This window comes from Carettochelys insculpta, chromosome 22, assembly GCF_033958435.1.
Source record: "Carettochelys insculpta isolate YL-2023 chromosome 22, ASM3395843v1, whole genome shotgun sequence".
NCBI classification, from domain to species: domain Eukaryota; kingdom Metazoa; phylum Chordata; order Testudines; family Carettochelyidae; genus Carettochelys; species Carettochelys insculpta.
This window is the reverse complement of record NC_134158.1, coordinates 1,130,778-1,153,513: the sequence shown is the minus strand read 5'-3', so window position 1 is coordinate 1,153,513 and position 22,736 is coordinate 1,130,778. Positions and strand designations below refer to the sequence as shown.

The 22,736-nt window shown below is 55.9% G+C and overlaps 2 pseudogenes; one reads left to right on the top strand and one right to left on the bottom strand.

Annotated features, from left to right (window-relative positions):
* Positions 1-1,153: 1,153 nt before the first annotated feature.
* LOC142025313 (U2 spliceosomal RNA) lies at positions 1,154-1,329 on the top strand (annotated as a pseudogene).
* Positions 1,330-9,604: 8,275 nt separating this feature from the next.
* On the bottom strand, positions 9,605-9,780 carry LOC142025414 (U2 spliceosomal RNA; annotated as a pseudogene).
* Between the last annotated feature and the right edge of the window lie 12,956 nt (positions 9,781-22,736).

Here is a 22,736-nt window from a genome sequence, read left to right as displayed (position 1 = left end):
AATCATGAATGGTGTGGAGAAAGTGAATATAGAAAAATTATTTACCTTTTCCCATAATACAAGAACTAGGGGACACCAAATGAAATTGATGGGTAGTAGGTTCAAAACTAATAAAAGGAAATTTTTCTTCACACAGCGCACAGGCAACCTGTGGAACTCCTTGCCCGAGGAGGCTGTGAAGGCCAGGACTCTATTAGGGTTTAAAAAAGAGCTTGATAAATTTTTGCAGGTTAGGTCCATAAATGGCTATTAGCCAGGGATAAAGTATGGTGCCCTAGCCTTCAGAACAAGGGCAGGAGATGGATGGCAGGAGATAAATCACTTGATCATTGTCTTCTGTTCTCCTTCTCTGGGGCACCTGGCATTGGCCACCGTCGGCAGATGGGGTGCTGGGCTGGATGGACCTTTGGTCTGACCCAGTATGGCCATTCTTATGTTCTTATGCTACTTGACTACTTTTTGTTTTGGTTGTGCAGTCCATACAGGGTTAACAGCTCGATGGCGTCATCACGCTGCAGCGAGGGGACAGGCTTCATGCAGATTATGTGATCACTTAGGCAGCGAAACAACCACCACAGAGGCAGCTCGCAGGTCTGGTGGAATAACTCGTTTTAAAGCTGAATTATCTGGTGGGAGAGGTTTTGCTTTGACCAGCTACAAAGGAGCTGCAGGATGAAGAAAGTAGGTGTATTTGCCGATCTGTAAAAATCTTGTTGCAAGGCTCACATGTGTTGCATTCGGGTGACTCGTCGTGACGTGTAAAAGTGTCCAGATGGGTGGGCTGCGTAAAATTTTTCAAAAGTTGTATCACTTCTCGGCGTTTTGGCTAAGATCAAGTGTAGTAAAATACTCCCCTTTTTGATTTTCTCCTAGGGATGGGGAGAAATTCAAAGGCCAATATCTTATATTGTCTATGACTTTAAAGTATTTTCCCCTTTTTCTTGTCAGGGTAGAGATTGGTTAAAAGGCCGATATTTTATATTATCTCTTGTTTGTAACTGTGTTTTGTTGTCTATCTGAGACTAGTTGGGTTTCTTATGTAAGTACTAAGATACTGTTTACTGTATATTACGCTCCATAATCTGTTCTAGTTTCTCAGATGATATATCCCTGTGTATGTGAATTTGTTAAGCTCCTTGCTGTATTTGAAACATTCCCTCATTAAAACTCATTTAATCTGTTCTTATCAGTTTAATATCTGATACGTCCTCTATCTGAGGACTATATATTAAATGGATTTTTGGAACAGGGAGATGGAATAGGGGCTTGCTCCATCCACTCCACGCATCGACCTGGTATTGCAGTACTTCCAGGAACAGTGCACCTTCCTTCGGGGAGAAATACTCTTGGTAAAAAAATAGAATTTAACTCTAAAGGTTTTGTTCTTCTAAACCAAAAACAGAGTTCTTTGTATGTAAATTTCTTGTAAAAATCATTTATGCTTTTATGTCCAGGTTGGGTTTTTACTTGCCCAAAACTTTGAAATTACCATAGAAATGACTATTATAAAAACTACTAAGCGAACACTGAAATACCTATTTAGCATTTTTCAAAGCAGTTAAATGCATATTTAGCACCTCATTAGCAAGGCCATGGTTGGGTCACCTTGCAATTGCGGCGCTGGTTTAGGTGGGGGTCTTTTCCAAAAGAACCCCGGCAACTTCAAAATCCCCTTATTCCTATCAGCAAATTAAAATAAGGGGATTTCCACATCTGGACCAGCTGCGCAGCGCGAGTTGCTGCAATTTCCAAGTGCTGCCCCCCCCCCCCCCCCCCCGCATTCTAAAGAGAGTCTCATTAGTAATCTTCAAAATGGCTATTTGCATGGACACTTTGAAGTTTTGGGCTAGTGTAGACAAAGCCACTTTGTTTGATGTGACTCTTGATTTCTCCCCTTCCTACCGCTCTTCTGATGTGCCCACTTTGATTCTGATTTGTCAACCTTGATGACTAGTTTTGGTTGTCTGTGCCTTAAATATTGAGTCTTATGGTCTGAAGATGGAGGGTCTATTCCAGAAAAGCTCACCGCTTAATAAATTATTTTGTTAGCCTTCAAAATGCTAAGAGACTGCTCTTTTTTTTTGCAGAGAAAAGAATCCAAGTGTTTGTGAGAAGCAGGTCTGCTCTAGGTCAGCAGGCCTCCAGGGCTGGTGAAAGCAGAGGGCTGCAACTCCCCTTCATCAGCACTCCCATGAGAAAAATTGTTCCAGTCCCCCTGGTCAGACCTGGTTTGGTTAACCAATAAGAACAGATTGAAAGTTTTTGATTGTGCAGGTTTAAGACTAAGAGGAGACGCAACTGAAGACAGTTGGCAGTTTTTCCATGGGCCGTTATTAAGGGCCTAAAAGCAAGCAAGCTGCACCCCTGTAGTATAAAACTCTTTCAGTTCTGTGTAATGTTCACCTGTATCTGACATTGAATTCAGTGTGATGGTTTTGAAATTAACTTGCTGTTCAGTCTCAGTACTGATTGTAGCTGTGCGAATGAAAGCTCCTTGTTGTGGGAGTGAGAATGGATGCTGTATGTGTGCGAGACTGTCACCAGCTGTTCCAGGAAGCGATCAGGACAGACCCTTCCTGCTGCGGATCATTACAAGGTGAGCAGTGGGCAACCCTAGAGAAGGAGAGAGGAAGTGAGAAACAGTCCTCAGTCAGCAGTAGCAGGCTGGGCCAATAGAAGACGAGCCTGTAGAGTGAGAGGGAAAAGGTGAGCGGTGGGCGCATTGCCACCTAGAAAGGCTGGCGCACTCTGGGATGAAGCGGGACTTTGCCCACGAGAGCTTATGCTCCAGAATGTTAGTCTCTGAGGTGCCCCAGGACTTGTTGTTCTTACAGTGCACGGCAGGGCAGTCCCAAGGGGGTATTAATCCTGAGCGAAATGCAAGTCCCCTCTCTCATGCGCTCTGCTCCCGCTTGTCCTCCTCCCCGCCCCCGCCCCCCCCAGCTGTTGGTCACCCCTTGGAAACAAGGCTGGGATGTTGGCCCAGCTGGGTTGATGCTTCCTCTGTAAAACCCGGGTTCAGACTCAGCCTTCCCGTTAACTTTTCCCAGGCACCTGTGAAATGAATTTGTTCCCTGCACCCCTCGTGAAATGTGACAAGTCCCCTCCATATCAGTAGTCTGACAAAGCGTGGGGGGGGGGTGAGGCCAAGGGGTTTGGCGTGTGGGAGGGGGGCTCAGGGCTGGTGCAGAGGGTTGGGGGTGAGGGTGCTGCCTGGGCATGCGGGCTCTGGGGTGGAGCCAGGTCTAAAGGGCTTGGGGTGCTGGCTGGCCCCGGGCTACAGCAGAGAGGACCCCCCCCCAGCTCTCCCCCCCAACACAGCCCCCAGGCTGAGGCAGGGGGAGGCGCCACATCGGGCTGGGCTGGGAGATCGGCATCCCTCCCCTGCCCTCAGTGGGTCTGGGACTGATGGGGGCTTCCCTGGGCCGGGGGGTTCCCCAGCTGCAGCAGGTTCCTGCCAGGCTGGGGCGCCTTTCCCATGACCGCGGCAGGCTCGGGCCAGTTGGGTCCCACAGCGCCCTGCTTGCAGGGAACGGCGCCCCAGGTGACCTCCGAGAGCAGCGTTCACCCCCAGCGGGGCTAAGCGGCGCCACGTGTCCCCCACCCCCGGGAGCAGCCCCAGCTCCTCGCCCCCACCAGGAGGCCCGGCCCTGGCACAGCCGAGCTCCCTGCACAGCGGCCAACACCCCATTAGCTCAGCGTCCCGGAAGGGGCTGGCTGGGGAGCCCCGTTACTCCTGGAGCAGCAGCCGGGTGAGGCAGGGCACATCCCCTTCGCGTCCCTCTTCCTCAGGGTGTACGGGAGCTATTATTCCCCTCTGCTCATAGGCGTAAAGAGACTTTGAAGTAGGCAGGATCCTTCTGTAAAGGAGCCTCGTCTGGACGAACTGCGTACCCGGTGGGGGGGGGGGGGCATCACCCATGAGGTGCAGCATGGTCCAAGAATCAGAAGAGTGCATGAGGTAGTGGTTGCGACACTCCCCAACTTGGGGTCCATCTTTTCATTCCATGGTTGGCCAAGATGGAAGGGAAGTGGAACTTCAGCAATAGTACAAAAGGTGGGTGGAAGCCAATGCTTCCACTTAGCCCAGTCCTGTATCGTGTTCGTCATCTCGTCACGTGTCCTCGTTCCCCATATTCCGTGTTGGCTGGGTCGTGGTCGATGAGTGGAAAGGGAATGAGGGAGGAACGCACTGCGAAGGGAGGCAGAGAGGAAAAGAAAAAAAGAAAAGGGAGGCTAGGGAAGGGGTAAGGAGATGGCTTCTCTCTGTGTAGTAGGGCCCGTTAGATGAGTTCTGGGTAGTTGGGCAGTTATTTGTCCTGATATTGGCGCAGGCCTGTAATATGCTCTGTGTAGACGTCCTGGGACCATCTGATGGCATCTGACACCATTAGCTGTCGCATGAGGCGGGCATAGTGGCGGCTGATGCCGCAGGCCTGGAGGACCATTTTGTTCTGGGGGTCCCAGGCCCCCAGGGCACCCACCAGCAGGGCATGTACCTCCACTTTGTAGCCCTGTGTCCTTAGTGTATTTGCTAGCGGTGTGTATTTATCTAGCGTCTTTGCCCTTGCTTCCCGGAAGGCCACTGACAGGTTTTCAAAGGGGATGGAGACATCCACCATGGTGATCTTCTTTGCCTGCTCGTTAGTTATTACGATGTCTGGTCTGAGCAGGCTTTTGGTGTCCGGGATGATGCAGTCCACTGTCACTCCACCCAGGGCTGCCGGGAGGGCCTTGATAAATCAATCTAGGATTGCGTTATGCTGTAGTTGCCAGGTCCTGGAGAGAACCAGACATCCACAGAGAACATGGCACAGAGTATCCTTAGAGTATCCACATCCTCTGTTACACTTCCCATGCTGGATGGCTCTGTTGAGATGGATGCAGTTCAACCACGCACAGTGCATAAAATACCATTGTGCAAAACAGATAAAGTTACTAGCCAACAAACAAGTAGGCCAAGATTACTGACACTTCATTTGCAGGTGATCTCAAATACTACACTTGACCTTGACCTTTCTTTCTATTTTTAAAAAAAAAAAAGGGGGGGGGTGACTTAATGCTATCAACATTTTACACAGCCCACCTGTCTGGACACTTTTGTATGTCATGACGACTAAAGCCAATGCATCACATGTGCACGTTTTTCACCAAAGCCTCCAGGGCGGAATTGTTACCACTGGCACCTTCCAATTCAGCAAACAACCGAGTCTGTTCCAGGAAGGGAAAAACGCACAGCACTTGCTGAAGGTGGGGCACAGTGTGAGCTCAGGAAAGGGAAACTCACCCTGTTCCCCAGCCCAGAGGGAGCCATGGCTGCAGGGAGCCCCCTGGAAAGTCTCCAGGAAGAAGCCACATGTCCCGTCTGTCTGCAGTATTTCACAGCCCCGGTCACTCTGGAGTGTGGGCACAACTTCTGCGGAGCCTGCATCAGCCAGTGCTGGGAGGGACCCAACCCAACGGCCTCCTGCCCTCAGTGCAGAAAACCTGTGCAACAGAGACACCTCCGGCCCAACAGGCAGCTGGCAAACATGGCAGAACTCGTCAAACGGCTGCAACGAGGGGTCGGGCTTTATGCAGATTAGCTGATCGCTTAGGGAGAGAAACAACCACCACAGATGCAGCTCACAGGTCTGGTGGAATAACTTGTTTTAGAGCTGAATTATCTGGTGGGAGAGGTTTTGCTTTGACCAGCTAGAAAGGAGCTGCAGGATGAAGAACGTCCGTGTACTTGCCAATCTGTGAAAATCTTGTTGCAATGCTCACATGTGATGCATTGGCTTTAGTCGTCATGACATACAAAAGTGTCCAGACAGGTGGGCTGTGTAAAATGTTCATAGCATTAAGTTACCCCCCCCCCCTGCTTTTTTTTTTTTTAAAAAAAATATAAAGAAAGAAACAAAGAAAGAAAAATCAAGGTCAAGTGTAGTGTTTGAGATCACCTGCAAATGAAGTGTCAGTAATCTTGGCCTACTTGTTTGTTGACTAGTAACTTTATCTGTTTGGCACAATGGTATTTTATGCACTGTGCGTGGTTGAACTGCATCCATCTCAACAGAGCCATCCAGCATGGGAAGTGTAACAGAGGATGTGGATACTCTAAGGATACTCTGTGCCATGTTCTCTGTGGATGTCTGGTTCTCTCCAGGACCTGGCAACTACAGCATAACGCAATCCTAGATTGATTTATCAAGGCCCTCCCGGCAGCCCTGGGTGGAGTGACAGTGGACTGCATCATCCCGGACACCAAAAGCCTGCTCAGACCAGACATCGTAATAACTAACGAGCAGGCAAAGAAGATCACCATGGTGGATGTCTCCATCCCCTTTGAAAACCTGTCAGTGGCCTTCCGGGAAGCAAGGGCAAAGACGCTAGATAAATACACACCGCTAGCAAATACACTAAGGACACAGGGCTACAAAGTGGAGGTACATGCCCTGCTGGTGGGTGCCCTGGGGGCCTGGGACCCCCAGAACAAAATGGTCCTCCAGGCCTGCGGCATCAGCCGCCACTATGCCCGCCTCATGCGACAGCTAATGGTGTCAGATGCCATCAGATGGTCCCAGGACGTCTACACAGAGCATATTACAGGCCTGCGCCAATATCAGGACAAATAACTGCCCAACTACCCAGAACTCATCTAACGGGCCCTACTACACAGAGAGAAGCCATCTCCTTACCCCTTCCCTAGCCTCCCTTTTCTTTTTTTCTTTTCCTCTCTGCCTCCCTTCGCAGTGCGTTCCTCCCTCATTCCCTTTCCACTCATCGACCACGACCCAGCCAACACGGAATATGGGGAACGAGGACACGTGACGAGATGACGAACACGATACAGGACTGGGCTAAGTGGAAGCATTGGCTTCCACCCACCTTTTGTACTATTGCTGAAGTTCCACTTCCCTTCCATCTTGGCCAACCATGGAATGAAAAGATGGACCCCAAGTTGGGGAGTGTCGCAACCACTACCTCATGCACTCTTCTGATTCTTGGACCATGCTGCACCTCATGGGTGATGCCCCCCCCCCCCCCCACCGGGTACGCAGTTCGTCCAGACGAGGCTCCTTTACAGAAGGATCCTGCCTACTTCAAAGTCTCTTTACGCCTATGAGCAGAGGGGAATAATAGCTCCCGTACACCCTGAGGAAGAGGGACGCGAAGGGGATGTGCCCTGCCTCACCCGGCTGCTGCTCCAGGAGTAACGGGGCTCCCCAGCCAGCCCCTTCCGGGACGCTGAGCTAATGGGGTGTTGGCCGCTGTGCAGGGAGCTCGGCTGTGCCAGGGCCGGGCCTCCTGGTGGGGGCGAGGAGCTGGGGCTGCTCCCGGGGGTGGGGGACACGTGGCGCCGCTTAGCCCCGCTGGGGGTGAACGCTGCTCTCGGAGGTCACCTGGGGCGCCGTTCCCTGCAAGCAGGGCGCTGTGGGACCCAACTGGCCCGAGCCTGCCGCGGTCATGGGAAAGGCGCCCCAGCCTGGCAGGAACCTGCTGCAGCTGGGGAACCCCCCGGCCCAGGGAAGCCCCCATCAGTCCCAGACCCACTGAGGGCAGGGGAGGGATGCCGATCTCCCAGCCCAGCCCGATGTGGCGCCTCCCCCTGCCTCAGCCTGGGGGCTGTGTTGGGGGGGAGAGCTGGGGGGGGGGTCCTCTCTGCTGTAGCCCGGGGCCAGCCAGCACCCCAAGCCCTTTAGACCTGGCTCCACCCCAGAGCCCGCATGCCCAGGCAGCACCCTCACCCCCAACCCTCTGCACCAGCCCTGAGCCCCCCTCCCACACGCCAAACCCCTTGGCCTCACCCCCCCCCCACGCTTTGTCAGACTACTGATATGGAGGGGACTTGTCACATTTCACGAGGGGTGCAGGGAACAAATTCATTTCACAGGTGCCTGGGAAAAGTTAACGGGAAGGCTGAGTCTGAACCCGGGTTTTACAGAGGAAGCATCAACCCAGCTGGGCCAACATCCCAGCCTTGTTTCCAAGGGGTGACCAACAGCTGGGGGGGGCGGGGGCGGGGAGGAGGACAAGCGGGAGCAGAGCGCATGAGAGAGGGGACTTGCATTTCGCTCAGGGTTAATACCCCCTTGGGACTGCCCTGCCGTGCACTGTAAGAACAACAAGTCCTGGGGCACCTCAGAGACTAACATTCTGGAGCATAAGCTCTCGTGGGCAAAGTCCCGCTTCATCCCAGAGTGCGCCAGCCTTTCTAGGTGGCAATGCGCCCACCGCTCACCTTTTCCCTCTCACTCTACAGGCTCGTCTTCTATTGGCCCAGCCTGCTACTGCTGACTGAGGACTGTTTCTCACTTCCTCTCTCCTTCTCTAGGGTTGCCCACTGCTCACCTTGTAATGATCCGCAGCAGGAAGGGTCTGTCCTGATCGCTTCCTGGAACAGCTGGTGACAGTCTCGCACACATACAGCATCCATTCTCACTCCCACAACAAGGAGCTTTCATTCGCACAGCTACAATCAGTACTGAGACTGAACAGCAAGTTAATTTCAAAACCATCACACTGAATTCAATGTCAGATACAGGTGAACATTACACAGAACTGAAAGAGTTTTATACTACAGGGGTGCAGCTTGCTTGCTTTTAGGCCCTTAATAACGGCCCATGGAAAAACTGCCAACTGTCTTCAGTTGCGTCTCCTCTTAGTCTTAAACCTGCACAATCAAAAACTTTCAATCTGTTCTTATTGGTTAACCAAACCAGGTCTGACCAGGGGGACTGGAACAATTTTTCTCATGGGAGTGCTGATGAAGGGGAGTTGCAGCCCTCTGCTTTCACCAGCCCTGGAGGCCTGCTGACCTAGAGCAGACCTGCTTCTCACAAACACTTGGATTCTTTTCTCTGCAAAAAAAAAGAGCAGTCTCTTAGCATTTTGAAGGCTAACAAAATAATTTATTAAGCGGTGAGCTTTTCTGGAATAGACCCTCCATCTTCAGACCATAAGACTCAATATTTAAGGCACAGACAACCAAAACTAGTCATCAAGGTTGACAAATCAGAATCAAAGTGGGCACATCAGAAGAGCGGTAGGAAGGGGAGAAATCAAGAGTCACATCAAACAAAGTGGCTTTGTCTACACTAGCCCAAAACTTCAAAGTGTCCATGCAAATAGCCATTTTGAAGATTACTAATGAGACTCTCTTTAGAATGCGGGGGGGGGGGGGGGGGGGGGGCAGCACTTGGAAATTGCAGCAACTCGCGCTGCGCAGCTGGTCCAGATGTGGAAATCCCCTTATTTTAATTTGCTGATAGGAATAAGGGGATTTTGAAGTTGCCGGGGTTCTTTTGGAAAAGACCCCCACCTAAACCAGCGCCGCAATTGCAAGGTGACCCAACCATGGCCTTGCTAATGAGGTGCTAAATATGCATTTAACTGCTTTGAAAAATGCTAAATAGGTATTTCAGTGTTCGCTTAGTAGTTTTTATAATAGTCATTTCTATGGTAATTTCAAAGTTTTGGGCAAGTAAAAACCCAACCTGGACATAAAAGCATAAATGATTTTTACAAGAAATTTACATACAAAGAACTCTGTTTTTGGTTTAGAAGAACAAAACCTTTAGAGTTAAATTCTATTTTTTTACCAAGAGTATTTCTCCCCGAAGGAAGGTGCACTGTTCCTGGAAGTACTGCAATACCAGGTCGATGCGTGGAGTGGATGGAGCAAGCCCCTATTCCATCTCCCTGTTCCAAAAATCCATTTAATATATAGTCCTCAGATAGAGGACGTATCAGATATTAAACTGATAAGAACAGATTAAATGAGTTTTAATGAGGGAATGTTTCAAATACAGCAAGGAGCTTAACAAATTCACATACACAGGGATATATCATCTGAGAAACTAGAACAGATTATGGAGCGTAATATACAGTAAACAGTATCTTAGTACTTACATAAGAAACCCAACTAGTCTCAGATAGACAACAAAACACAGTTACAAACAAGAGATAATATAAAATATCGGCCTTTTAACCAATCTCTACCCTGACAAGAAAAAGGGGAAAATACTTTAAAGTCATAAACAATATAAGATATTGGCCTTTGAATTCCTCCCCATCCCTAGGAGAAAATCAAAAAGGGGAGTATTTTACTACACTTGATCTTAGCCAAAACGCCAAGAAGTGATACAACTTTTGAAAAATTTTACGCAGCCCACCCATCTGGACACTTTTACACGTCACGACGAGTCACCCGAATGCAACACATGTGAGCCTTGCAACAAGATTTTTACAGATCGGCAAATACACCTACTTTCTTCATCCTGCAGCTCCTTTGTAGCTGGTCAAAGCAAAACCTCTCCCACCAGATAATTCAGCTTTAAAACGAGTTATTCCACCAGACCTGCGAGCTGCCTCTGTGGTGGTTGTTTCGCTGCCTAAGTGATCACATAATCTGCATGAAGCCTGTCCCCTCGCTGCAGCGTGATGACGCCATCGAGCTGTTAACCCTGTATGGACTGCAGAACCAAAACAAAAAGTAGTCAAGTAGCATAAGAACATAAGAATGGCCATACTGGGTCAGACCAAAGGTCCATCCAGCCCAGCACCCCATCTGCCGACGGTGGCCAATGCCAGGTGCCCCAGAGAAGGAGAACAGAAGACAATGATCAAGTGATTTATCTCCTGCCATCCATCTCCTGCCCTTGTTCTGAAGGCTAGGGCACCATACTTTATCCCTGGCTAATAGCCATTTATGGACCTAACCTGCAAAAATTTATCAAGCTCTTTTTTAAACCCTAATAGAGTCCTGGCCTTCACAGCCTCCTCGGGCAAGGAGTTCCACAGGTTGCCTGTGCGCTGTGTGAAGAAAAATTTCCTTTTATTAGTTTTGAACCTACTACCCATCAATTTCATTTGGTGTCCCCTAGTTCTTGTATTATGGGAAAAGGTAAATAATTTTTCTATATTCACTTTCTCCACACCATTCATGATTTTATATACCTCTATCATATCGCCCCTCAATCGCCTCTTTTCCAAACTGAAAAGTCCCAGTCTCTCTAGCCTCTCCCCATATGGGACCCGTTCCAAGCCCCTAATCATCTTAGTCGCCCTTTTCTGAACCTTTTCTAATGCCAATATATCTTTTTTGAGGTGAGGAGACCACAGCTGCACGCAGTACTCAAGATGTGGGCGTACCATAGTTTTATATAGGGGAAGTATGATATCTTTTGTCTTCTTATCGATCCCTTTTTTAATAATTCCTAACATCCTATTTGCCTTACTAACTGCTGCTGCACACTGCGTGGATGTCTTCAGAGAACTATCCACTATAAGTCCAAGATCCCTTTCCTCATCTGTCGTAGCTAAATTTGACCCCATCATGCACTTTAAAGACTAGCAAAATAATTTATTAGGTGAGCTTTGGTGGGACAGACCCACTTCTTCACACCATCAGACCACCGGACCGCAGAACCGGTGTCAACCACACACCTCGGCAGCAACCCCCTGCTCTCATCCACTGCCATCGTCCCTCCCTTAGCAATCACGCTGCTGGGGATTGCCCTGAGGCACAACCCTGTGATTTCAGCTCTGCAAGGCCCAAGCTGCTGCTCTGTGATTTCAGAGAGAGGCTGAAAGCAGCTACTTAACTCCACGGCAATTGGAGAGACTTGAACTGGTTTTCTCCTCCTCCTGGAGGTAACTCGCTTGCAGTTCTCCTCCTTGTTTTGGGCAGCCTGCTGTACCTGCAGTATTATCTGTTGCCTTCTGTCCAGAAAGTCTTCACCTTCTCTGATGGACCTGAGGGTTGGGATTTGTGCCTCAAGTCCTTTCACCTTCTCTGATGGACCTGAGGGTTGGGATTTGTGCCTCAAGTCCTTTCACCTTCTCTTCTAAAATGGCTCCCAGCTTCCCCTTGGGCCAGAGAAAATCCTTTCTATCATTCGGGAGGAAGACAAACACGGCACATGCCACGCAGGTCACAACAGAGCTCTCCCCAGCCACGTCACTCTCCGTTTCTCCCTTGACAGAGATCCCTTATTTGTTTCTAGTGCTGCCTTGGAGGGCACAAGAGAAACCCCGTACAAGAAAGGTGAAAACAGGTATGTGGCTCCTCCCAAAGGCGAGCTGCCTGTGAGCTGCTCCTGTTCGCTGTTCCTCACAGGAGTCGCTGGGGCTGCCTTCTTTCGGGGCTGCGAGCTGGCTAGGCCCGGCTGAGTTGTGAATGAAAAGCCCCGGGCAGCGCGGAACAGCCCACGTCCTGTGTCCCTCTCCCCGTGGCCAGCCCGGCCCCTCTGCGCACCCCAGCGGCAGACGGCCGTGGAGAGGCAGCTGGTGGCGTGGGAGTTCCTGGCTGAACAAGAGCGCCTCCTGCTGGCACGCCTGGGAGAGCTGGCCCAGGAGATCGGGCCGAGGGGGGAGGAAAATGCCACCCGGCTGGGGGAGAAGATTTCCCGGGCTGGCACCCTCAACACACAGCTGGAGGGGACGTGTCAGCAGCCGGTGCTGGAGCTGCTGCAGGTGAGAGGGCGCTGGACGTGCCCAGGGCCCTATTAAGGAGGGGACTGAGGTGCCTGAAGCTCCAGGCCCAGAACAATTCAGACAGAATTTTTTCGAGAGACATTTTGAAGCATATGCTCCAAAATCTGTGTTAGTCTGTAAGGGGCCACCAAGTCCTGGTGCCTTTGGCCTGGTGCACCTATGACACAGGCCTCACAGTCTTCAAAAAGCTTTTCCCGGAGGCAGTGCTTGAGGACAGTGTCGTGAGCGGGTGTGGCATAAACAACAACGCGCACAATCGAACGCAGACCTTTTTTACGCTGATGACATGGGACTGGCTCAGCCAGTTCCATACCAAGCCTCCTTCTAAATTCCTCGTAGCCATCGTCCTTCGCATCATCTTCAGTGGTTTGTATCGGTGTTGAGCAAAACCAAGGTGGATCCATTTCATCTTCGTTCTGACACAACGTCGTCCTGGGGTTTAGGGTCCTCAAGGAAGGCCTTGTTGAGCTCTGGAAAGATTCCCAGAAAGAAAATAATGTACGATCCTGCGGTCTTTTTAGGTTTTTACAAAATCCCATTACACGACCCCCCAACCTCGCTCATTCGTTTCTTACCTCTTTGGCTTCTTTTCCGTTCTCTTCGTCTGACTCCTTCAACCTGTGGCCGCCTTCCTCCGTAGGGGTGGACAAAGAGAGGCCGTCTACCTTGTCGGGCTGCCTCGAGAGTGGTTGGGTTTCGGGGTCGGGTTCCGGTGTATCCGTCAACAAGGGTTGGGCCAAAGGGCTCCCCTCGGCTACCGCCTCCCCCTCGCAGCTGTCGCGGATGCAGCGCTTTCTCCACGTGCGGCGGAGACCCGTCGGCACATGAACAAAGTCCGAACTCTGGCAGGGGTGGTGAAAGTGTCCATCTTCCCGCTCAGCATTTGCACATTTCTGAAACACGCGCTCTTGGAAGAAGATGGCCTCTTTCTGGGGGTAGCGCTGTGCTCCGATTGGTGGAGGGGCGACTCCTTCGAGGGGTCGCATGACACCCTTTCCTTCCAGTCTCACTTGACCCAGATGTACTCTTACCCCCGAAGGGCACGTCTTCCGGTGACAGGGGGCGGGCCTAAAGGAGTTGGGGAGGAACTTCAGGTGACAGGAAGGAGGGGCAAAAGGGTTAAGGGGATGGGACTTCTAGTGAAAGGGATGGGCGGAGCTAAAAGGGCTGGGCTGGGGCTTCTGGTGAAAGGGGCGTGGCTAAAAGGAAAAGGGGCGTGGCTAAAGTTTGATTGCTGGTAGATCCCTTACACTACTAGGACCCATCACCAGGCCTGATAGTTTTGGGGGTTTTTCAATCTATCCTGCCCCAGACCCTTGAAGGCCCTTCTGAAGGGTTAATCCCACAGCCCTGGGTTTACCAGGCCAACGCTCTAACCACTGACCTCTCCCTCCTCACCATTGTTCCCCTCCAGCGGCAGAATAAAATGGGTATGTGCACCAAAGCCTGTGTGGCTTTGCGCCTGCAATAGAAACAGGCTGCCAGCGCTGGGTGCTCTGCAAACCAGCTGAGTGGCCCTGAATCTTTCCTGGGCAGCCGCCCAAGCGCTCCGGGGTGGTCATAGAACTGGAAGAGACCTGGAGAGATCCTGGAGCGATTGTAATCCAGGCCCTCTATGGCAGCGCTCTCTGAAATGCTCCCACTTCCACGGGCAGGGCCAGGTGAGCAGGGAGGACTGCAGAGTCTCAGCGCAGGGGTGAGAGGATGGTGCCGGGCAGAGAGGTTCACATTCATTAGGAACTGGGGACACTTTTGGAGAAGCGGGAGGCTGTACGGGGGGGATGGGCCCCACCTACCCCAAAACGGAACCAGGCTGCTGGCACTTAACACTGAGATGTCGCAGAGCAGTTTTTAAGCGAAGGGCTGGGGGGAGCCGATGGGCGCAGAGGAGCGTGTGGATCGAACACAGGCATCTCTTACGGGAGGGTCGATAAATAGGGATTCTCTGTGTTCTACTCAGGAGGAGAGGGCTGAAGATGATAAAACGGGTAACATCAGATGAGAATCAATCTGGAAAAGGCAGACATCAGAATCACACAATCACAGAATCCGAGGGCTGGAGAGGACCTCAGGAGGTCGTCTAGTCCAGCCCCCTGCCTGAAGCAGGATCAACCCCCCCAGAGCATCCCCTTTGGGTAGTTGAAGGCTGCTATCAAATCGCTCCCCAGTCTTCTCTTCAGGAAACTAAATAAACCCAAATCCCTCAGCTTCTCCTCATAGGTCATGTGCTCCAGCCCCTTCATCCCCCTCCTTCCCCAGAGGGCAAAGAAGCAGGTCTGGGTGTTCAAAGGGACATGAGTGGCTGAGTCCCACTGGGTGGATCTCCAGTGGGAGCACAGAGCTCCATGGCCAGAAATCCAGTTGGGTCGTGTCCCTTCCCTTGCAAGGGGCGGCCGGGGCATGAGGGGCCTGCCAGGGCTGGAGAGCAGGCAGGGGCAGGTGGGAGACAGCGCTGCTTCCCCAGCTCAGCTCAAGCGACTCACCACTCCCTCCCCGTGCCTCAGTTTACCCTGAGGGGTTCCGTAGAGGCAAACCCGGCCCATGTGGTGCCTGTGCTGGGGAACGCAGCTCTTGTCGTCTGTCACAGGCCTCGGGGAGCTGAGGCAGGCGACATTTTGACACACGTCTGCCGGTCAAGGGGAAGTCTCCCCCTCACTTGCTCTGAGGCAGCTTGTCGGAGCTGTGGGGCAGCCCAATGGGCTGCAGTAACCCCCATGCTCCTTGGTGTATCTCGAGTATGCTCACGATAGTGGCATGAAGCCCCTCTCGGTGAATTATCCGGACTGCCCCGCTCCCCGGGGGGCTGGGAACGTGTCCTCACTCACCAAGGGAAACCGAGGCGCAGAGTGACAGGGAAGTGAGGGAGAGCAGGCCAGAGCTCAAACCACTTGACCCCACTGCCCTCCCAGAGCTGAGAAGAGAACCCAGGAGTCCTGGTGCCCAGCCCTGCCCCTGCTTCAACTACTCAATCTCCCTCTGCTCCTACAATAATGTACCCACGAGATATCACCCTCCTTTGGGAGATGGAAATAGACACCCCGCCCCTCCCAACCCCGCTGCACTGCCCCTCGCCCCACCCCCATCCTAAAGCCAGCCTCTAAACCAGGCACCCATTTCACAGCCCCACACACTGAGCCCTGCACGGCCCTTCCTGCGCAGCCCCGCCCCCTGGTCACTCACTCATGGGCTCAGGACACGTGGCAGTGCCGGAGCGCTCCCCGCAGGCAGCGGCTGGGTCCCAGCCCAGCCCGGCCCAGGTGCAGCGCAGGGCGGCGGTGGCAGCGGGACGAGCAGCGCCGTTGTGGCCGCGCCCCCCGGCCCTGGTGCTGTGCGGTGCGGCCCGGGGGAGGCGGCGCTGGACGCCCCGGGGGTGCACCGGGAACACGTGACGTGCACGTGGCGGGTGTGTAGCGGGTGTGACAGTGTCACACCGACGGGCGCTGCGGGGGGAGGGGCAGGACACCGCACACACCCGCTGCAGGGCCGGGCCGGGCGCGGGTGACAACAGCCCTGTCCCGCCCTCTGAGCGCGCGGGGGGGCGGGGCTCCCGTACGGGGCCGCGCGCTCGGGGGGGGGCGGGGCTCACCCCCTGGGGACTGTCCCCCCCGTGGGGCTCTAGGGGGCACTGACCCCTCCTCCCCGCAGCGCTTTGTCACGTGCGCGCCGAGCGGGCAGCGGCCGCAGCAGCCCCGACAGTGTCAGTCCCGCAGCAGCTCCCGCCGCGCTCACTGCGCATGCGCGGTACGGGGGGGCGGGGTATAGCCCGAGCTGCGCGGGGGTGTTTCGTACAGCCCCGCCCGGCGGTGAGTGTCGGGGTCCCGGGCCGGGGGAGGGGGAGCCCCGCAGAGAGCCGAGGGGCGGATCGGGACAAGCTGCGGGGAGGTCTCTGACTCCGTGGGGGGGACACGGAGCCGGGGTAATGGGGGGGGCGCTCGGTCCCCCCGGGGCTCAGCTCGGGCCCAGCGGGGGGAGGGGGGTGTGGTCCGGCCGCGGGCGCCCTCTGCGGGGTGGGGGGGGGCGGTTCTGTCCCGTCTCCTGGGCGCGAAACGCTCCTGCCTTGGGGGAGGGGGGGGTGTAACGTGCTGCAGCGGCTCCGCAGCCGCGGCGGCGGGAAGCGGCGCTTCTCCTCCCCCGGGGCCCGAGGGGCCGGGCTGGGACGCGCCGGCTGCGGGCACTTGCCGGGGGGGGCGGGGCGCGGGGAGAGACGGTCCCGCGGGGCGGGGGGTTCGCACACAGCGGGGTCTCTCGCGGCTCTGTGAGCCGGTGCCCAGGTGCCAGCTAAAGGTCTGGAGGGGCAAAGGGGGGGGGCGATGCCGCCCCAGCAGCTGCGCTGAGCAGCCAGGGCAGGCGGGGTTCTTTGGTTTGCGCTTAGTTCGGGCACAGCAGCAAGAGGAAAATTACACTTATTAGAGGCTTTAACAGTTACTTTGTATTTACACACAGATGGAAACAATATAACTCAGACAAGTGATCGAAGTACCACAATTGTGAATTTTTGTTTATAACTTTTCTAACAGTTAATAACAACAGAAGCGGCTGCCGCGTGTGAAAGGGGGTTTTAAACTGACCGCTCACTTGATGAATGAAACCAAGATGGCCGCCGAGTGAGTGACAGGAGAATGATTTTACTCGTGGTTACTACTATTTGCAGAAGGTCATTGCTGACCGCAGCTCGCCAGTTCAGGTAAGGCGAGGACCCCCTGGGGTTTGATAGGCAAGACAAATTTTCTACAGTTCTACGTAAAAGATAGCGGAGGATCGCAGTGTTCTAATAGATCAAAGGGGTAAACGCGTTTTAAAGATAAGGTCAGGGCTTCCCGCGGTCTGAGTGACAGGCTTCTGGTTTTAGCAGTTTATAGCCCAAAAACAGCTCGTACCCGCGGTTTTTAAAGGGGAAACAACACAATTTAACTTAAGAAAAGTTTTGGACAAATTCGCTAGCTTAAACTAATACAAGTAATGTGTACACAAGAAAGGCAAGTTGCAGGTGTGATTTTCACCCCTGCCTCTTAGACCTGGTGGAACCAGAGTCTTTCCCTCAATTCCTATAGGAAAGAAGTGCAATACAGGTGTAATTCTTACCCCTGCCTCCTAGATCCAGTGTGACCCAAATTCTCTCAATCCCTCGGGAAGAAGTAGATACGAACCAGGTATCCCCAGTCTCGGGAGTTAATTCCAGACCTGGCCAGCAGCTCTAGGTGATTGAAACTCAAAGGGGGTGGTGGTTGCCAAGCCCCTTTATACCCCTTGTGGCACATAGGCTTCTTCCTGGTCTCAAGTGGCCAATTGGAGTGTTTGAACCCCAGGTTTCCCAGGGAAGATGCAAGGCTCAATTTGCACCTGTGAATTGTGGACAATTGGGCACCTTTGGAGGTGGTGGGCGGGGTTCCCCAATCTTCCTGGGGAAGTGATCAAGGCTGGGGAAGTGATCAAGGCATGTCAATTACCGAGATGAGCCAGAAGGGCGGCCATTAGCTAGCCCATCCACTGTCTGGTTTTTGTGTATAGCAGAGAGGCTGGGCTAGACAGCACACCTGTGTTCCCAGGACATCAACGGCCGCCTGCCTCCCCTGCTTATTTCTCTCTCTGTCTCTCCCAGTGGGGGGGGGGAAGAGGAAGAAAAGGCCAAATAGGGGGTTCATGTCTGGCTACACCTCCTAGAGCTGAGAAGAGAACCCAGGAGTCCTGGTGCCCAGCCCTGCCTCTGCTTCAACTGCGAGATCTCCCTCTGCTCCTACAATAACGTACCCATGAGATGTCACCCTCCTTTGGGAGATGGAAATAGACACCCCGCCCCTCCCAACCCCGCTGCACTGCCCCTCGCCCCCCCCATCCTAAAGCCAGCCTCTGAACCAGGCACCCATTTCACAGCCCCGCACACTGAGCCCTGCACGGCCCTTCCTGCGCAGCCCCGCCCCCTGGTCACTCACTCATGGGCTCAGGACACGTGGCAGTGCCGGAGCGCTCCCCGCAGGCAGCGGCTGGGTCCCAGCCCAGCCCGGCCCAGGTGCAGCGCAGGGGGGCGGTGGCAGCGGGACGGACAGCGCCGTTGTGGCCGCGCCCCCCGGCCCTGGTGTTGTGCGGTGCCACCCGGGGGAGGCAGCGCTGGGCGCCCCGGGAACACGTGACGTGCACGTAGCTGGTGTGTGGCGGGGTGGGGCTCTGCGGCGGGAGGGGCAGGACGCCGCACACACCCGCTGCAGGGCGGGGCGGGCGCGGGTGACAACAGCCCTGTCCCGCCCTCTGAGCGCGCGGGGGGGCGGGGCTCCCGCACGAGGCAGCGCGCGCGGGGGGCGGGGCTCACACCCTGGGGACTGTCCCCCCGTGGGGCTCTAGGGGTCACTGACCCCCCCTCCCTCCGCAGCGCTTTGTCACGTGCACGCCGAACGGGCAGCGGCCGCCACAGCCCCGGCAGGGTCAGTCCGGGCAGCGGCTGCCGTCGCGCTCACTCCGCATGCGCGGTACGGGGGGTGTGGCATAGCCCGAGCTGCGCGGGGGTGTTTCGTACAGCCCCTCCTGGCGGTGAGTGTCGGGGTCCCGGGCCGGGGGAGGGGGAGCCCCGCGGAGAGCCGGCGGGGGGACGGGACAAGATGTGGGGGGTCACTCACCCCGTGGGGGCGACACGGACCCGGGGTAATGGCGGGGGGGCGCTCGGTCCCCCCGGGGCTCAGCTCGGGCCGCAGTGGGCGGGGGCGGAACTTCTCGGGCCCCGCCCTGCCGGGGGGGGTAGGTCACTCCGCGGCGCGTGCGCAGTGCTGGGTGCGCGAGCGGGGTCCAACGTGCGGCTGCATCTGCCCCCGGCCGGGCCGAGTGGGGGGAGGGGGGTGTGGTCCGGCCGCGCTCGCCCTCTGCCGGGGGAGGGGGGGCGGTTCTGTCCTGTCTCCTGGGCGCGAAACGCTCCTGCGGGGGGGGCCACGTGCTCCAGCGGCCCCTCAGCCGCGGCGGCGGAAAGGTGCTCGGTGGGGCGGGGCGGGGAGCGGAGCGGAGCGGAGCGAAGCGGCGCTTCTCCTTCCCGGGGGGCCCGAGGGGCCGGGCTGGGACACGCCGGCTGCGGGCACGTGCCGGGGGGGGTGCGGGGAGAGACGGTCCCGCGGGAGGGGGGATTCGCACACACCGGGGTCTCTTGCGGCTCCGTCCGGGGGACCCCGCTGGTGTCACCGCCCCGGTAAGCTCCCGCCGGCCCGTTCCTGTGAGTGGCAGCGGGGCGGCGGGGACCCCCCCCCCCCACCGGGGAGTGTCTGGAGCGCCCGGGCGGCTCTGCACGTCCCCAGCTTCTCCCTCCTCGTGTCCGTTCCGACCGGCCAAACCCTCAGTTCATCCCCCCCCCCCGTGTGGGGAGGGAGGTGGCTCTGACGTGCCCGTGGGGTGACGCGGGGAAGGTGCCGGAGGGTCACCATGTTCCCCCTTCAGATAAGGGCGCCCCCGAGAGGGAGCGTGTCTGTATCAGGACCGACCCCCTCACCCGGCACTGGCGCGTGCTGGTTCCGATCGTGCAGGGCAGGGACACGCCCCGAGTGGATCGATACTGACACAGAGACGCTCCCTCCCCGGGGTGTCCTCTTTGCACGTGGCAGCCCGAGAGCAGCGGGCAGGAGCAGCGTTTGTGTCTCCTTCCTCCCCGGGGGCGGAGGTGAAGGGCCCACCTGGCCCTGCAGAGCGAATACACGACGTGACCCACGGGAGTTGCTGGTTTGTGTGTGGTCATGAGAGAGTTGCTGGTCCGGTGTGTGGCTGGAGGGAGGCTGGTTGCCAGCAGCGCGCATTGAAACCAGCTCTGGGAGAAGGATGTAGAACAGTTAACACAAGGCTGAGCCCAGGACGTGGCTTCTGTTTCAGCAGCTCCTGTCTGTGTACCCCGGGCAGGGGGGTGTTGGTTATTGCCGGGGGGTGAATTCCTCCGCTCTGAGGGGGGTGTGCGTGGGCTCCCCCCAAGCCCCTGGAGAGCTGTGACTCAGGGGCCCTCTGCGCGGGCTCCCCCCGAGCCCCTGCAGAGCTGTGACTCGGGTCCTCTGCGCGGGCTCCCCCCAAGTCCCTGGAGAGCTGTGACTCAGGGGCCCTCTGCGCGGGCTCCCCCCGAGCCCCTGCAGAGCTGTGACTCAGGGGTCCTCTGCGCGGGCTCCCCCCAAGCCCCTGGAGAGCTGTGACTCGGGTCCTCTGCGCGGGCTCCCCCCGAGCCCCTGCAGAGCTGTGACTCAGGGGCCCTCTGCGCGGGCTCCCCCCAAGCCCCTGGAGAGCTGTGACTCAGGGGTCCTCTGCGCGGGCTCCCCCCGAGCCCCTGGAGAGCTGTGACTCGGGTCCTCTGCGCGGGCTCCCCCCGAGCCCCTGCAGAGCTGTGACTCAGGGGCCCTCTGCGCGGGCTCCCCCCGAGCCCCTGCAGAGCTGTGACTCAGGGGCCCTCTGCGCGGGCTCCCCCCGAGCCCCTGCAGAGCTGTGACTCAGGGGCCCTCTGCGCGGGCTCCCCCCGAGCCCCTGCAGAGCTGTGACTCAGGGGCCCTCTGCGCGGGCTCCCCCCAATCCCCTGCAGAGCTGTGACTCAGGGGCCCTCTGCGCGGGCTCCCCCCAATCCCCTGCAGAGCTGTGACTCAGGGGTCGTCTGCGCGGGCTCCCCCCGAGCCCCTGCAGAGCTGTGACTCGGGTCCTCTGCGCGGGCTCCCCCCGAGCCCCTGGAGAGCTGTGACTCGGGTCCTCTGCGCGGGCTCCCCCCGAGCCCCTGGAGAGCTGTGACTCAGGGGCCCTCTGCGCGGGCTCCCCCCGAGCCCCTGGAGAGCTGTGACTCAGGGGCCCTCTGCGCGGGCTCCCCCCGAGCCCCTGGAGAGCTGTGACTCAGGGGCCCTCTGCGCGGGCTCCCCCCGAGCCCCTGGAGAGCTGTGACTCAGGGGCCCTCTGCGCGGGCTCCCCCCGAGCCCCTGGAGAGCTGTGACTCAGGGGCCCTCTGCGCGGGCTCCCCCCGAGCCCCTGGAGAGCTGTGACTCAGGGGCCCTCTGCGCGGGCTCCCCCCAAGCCCCTGCAGAGCTGTGACTCAGGGGCCCTCTGCGCGGGCTCCCCCCAAGCCCCTGCAGAGCTGTGACTCAGGGGTCCTCTGCCCGGGCGGAGAATGCGGGTCTTGGAGTTGCAGATACAGGTGCGTAAGGAGAGGGATGCGCTGTGTAATGCTGACACCTACTGGCCGCTCCCAGCATTGCCGCAGAAGGATGAAGAGGGGCAATACAAATCCTCAGATGTCACTCAGGCTACGTTCAGGCTGCAGTGGTATCTAGAAATAATTTACGCAATTTGCACAGTGAGTAAATGAACCTCTCCAGTCCGGCACCCTCGGGACCTGACTGGTGCCAGATGAGAGAATTTGCAGGACCACAGGAGGTCAATATTCCCTAGCTGCATTCCCAGCATTTCCACTGCTCACTGGGCTCTTAGAAGATGTTTTGGGGTAAAATGCAGCTAAATAACAGCACAGAAAATGGAGAGCCAGGACTGGTGGGTGGAAGCAAACTTTATGAGACCATGGGAAACCTGGCTGCGCCCACAATAAGTGGTCATCCAGCTAATTAAAATGATGCCAGACTGCAGCTGTTCCCAGACCAGAGAGCGCCGGGTTAGAGAGGTTTGGCCTGGGCTGCTGTATATGCCATCAAGAAAAGTCCATCTGGAGAGACAGTAAGGAAGAAAAAGGGCTCGAGGATGGCTGGGTTAGCTGAGTGTAGATCCGAGGAGCTGTGAGCTAGAGTTAGGGTTGCAGATGCCTTGCAGAACTTCACCTGTCCTTCAGACAGGCCCCTGCTTCTAGTGTCATCCGTGAGCTCACCCCAGAGAGTCATTCATGGGAACTAGCCAGAATGGAGGACAGCTGAGAGGAAGGGCCATAGACTGGGGCAGGAACAGACTGAAGCCACTAATTCTGAACTGGACTGTTAATTTGCTTTGATTGTTCAAGTGTGTAAAAGAGGTTGGGGTGGTGGGGCGGGAGGAATGACATCCTGACCTCTCACACAGCTACTGTGGTCGCCCCCCGCAGAAGCAGTGGTCAGTGCACGGAATGCGCAGGTATAAATTAAGGTGATGTGTCATCCAGCCTTTGCTTAAATGTTCGATTTTTTTCACCACTGTTCATACTTATTTTCTAAACAAATGTGCCCTCTTACTGGTTAACAGAACCATTAACATGTGGCTCTTTATGCTGGATCTTAGTACCAAAGACCTGCTCCAAAGGAGTGTGCTGTAACCTCAACCAATGTTATTTATGCCATCATGTGCCAGCA